Source organism: Vombatus ursinus, unplaced genomic scaffold, assembly GCF_900497805.2.
Source record: "Vombatus ursinus unplaced genomic scaffold, bare-nosed wombat genome assembly UNPS02014813.1, whole genome shotgun sequence".
Classification (NCBI taxonomy): domain Eukaryota; kingdom Metazoa; phylum Chordata; class Mammalia; order Diprotodontia; family Vombatidae; genus Vombatus; species Vombatus ursinus.
In genome coordinates this window covers 1,377,570-1,379,669 of record NW_020954591.1, presented here as the reverse complement: position 1 = coordinate 1,379,669, position 2,100 = coordinate 1,377,570, and positions in this window count along the sequence as shown.

Genomic DNA, 2,100 nt, shown 5'->3' with positions numbered 1-2,100 from the left:
GTTGTTTGCAGGGAAATTTGGGAGAGGTCAGGCAAGTCTGCCTTTATTCCTCCACCTTTACTCTGCCCTTGTCTATCTATAGTTTAATAAATTTATCTGTCTTCCTATCTCTCTAATAATCCACCTACCTGTCATTTATGTCTGTCTCTCTACCTACCTATCATCTATCTATCTTTCTGTCTATCTACCTATCATATGTTTAGAGAAAAAGGCATTTTTTACCATGTAGAATGGATAATAAAGAAGGAATAAACTTGACAAATATACTTGGAAACTGTGCCTTAGGCACCTACAACATGGCTTGAGAACAGTAATATTCTGGTCATTTTGTTCTGGGTCTAAATTCATCAAGCAACTTTTTGCTCCAGGTAATAGTCCCTCTTAATGGGAAGAGAATGGAATGGCCATCCAAAGTGAGAATCTGGACTTATTGCAGTTCCATTTATCCTTGCAAATTACTAAATTGACATTCTGCTTTATGAATGAGTCCCTAGTGAGTTCTGTTAGTGGGAATGAGTTCTGTGAAGCTTGATCAACTCTGGATGGGCTGATAAAATTGAAGTAGAGTGTGCCTGCTGGGCTTTGAACCAAAACCATGCTCCTGAGGCAATCCCACCAGTGTGCTACAAGAATCCCATAGTGAGCAGACAGCTCCCCCTTTTATCTTTTCTACTTTTTCTTTAATGTCAATATACACATATATAATAGAAGACTTGCTCATTTCAAAAAATATTTTGTAGAACTTTTTTTACATCAAATAATCATTTTTTGGGCAAATCTAGTTCTATGTAACAGCACCTTTATTGATGAAGAAGATACCTTCCAGTAATATATCTCATTGTCAGAAACTTCATTCCCAGAGATAGAAAGAAGAGGAATGCATTTTAGGACAGTAGAAAAATGGTTTCAGTACAAAAATAACATTAATTATTAACATAAAAAACACATAAAAGTTGATTGTCACTGACAGGTCTGCTACTAGACTTGTCTTTGAATTATGGGCATACATGTCAAAAGGTAGCAAGTAGATTTCTTCTCTGACTCCTCTCCTTTCCTACGTCCTGACATTTGAATTTCAGCATGAATTGCATCAAATTGATTAAGAATCTATATTCGTTATACATGTGACTGTGCAAAGAGCCCTGCTCTTAAATCCAAGGTCCTGGGTTCACAAACACAAACACTGCCTCTTGCTGTTCGACCATGGGAAAGGCACTTAACTTTCCCTCGTCTCAGTTTCCTCAGCTGTAAAAGAACGGATCAGATTAAATAACTAGAGCTCCCTTCACATTTTAAATCCTATTTTTAAAGGCTCCCAGAAGTTTTACTTCTACTGCCCTTCTAATGCTTGAAGGTAATCCTTCCTTCTCAGTTTTTTTCTCCTTTTGAGACTAAATGTCCCAGTTTCTTTGTCTTCCTTACAATGAGACAAAGACTTTATACACATTCCAGATGTGATGTGACCTTCTGAGAAAACAGGAGAGCTATTAGTTCCTTTGTTCTGGGTACTCTACTTTCATTAATGTATTACAAGATGATGTTAGTTTTTATTGGCAGCCAAAATATGTTGTTGGCTCATGTTGAGCTCCTTCTTAATTTAATTTAATTAATTTGATTTTCACAATATCTTTTTTTTTCACATGAACTGTGAAAAAAAGTATGTACAATACAGTGGAAAGTCCACTAGACATAATATCAGCAGCCAAGTTCCAATTCCAGCTCTGACTCTGACTTTGTAACCATAAGCAAGTCATTTAACCTTTCTGAGCTTCAGTTTAAATATTTATAAAATAGAGCTAATGGTGTTCCTGCTATTATGTTGTTGTGAAGAAAGCATTTTCTTCGACCTTAAAGCACCATATGTTTACTTTTATGTAAAAAGTAGATTAGCATAATGACTAATAGTCATACTTTGGGTCAGAAAGATCTGGGTCCAAATCCTGATTCTAATACTTGCTAAATATATTACCATATGACAAATCATTTAACTATTCTGTGCCTTCTCCCTCCCCCCTCATAGAGTGTTGGCCTGGAGTCAGGGTTCAAATCTCACCTCAGACACTTACTGGTTGAGTGACCCTGGGCAAGTCACTTAACCTC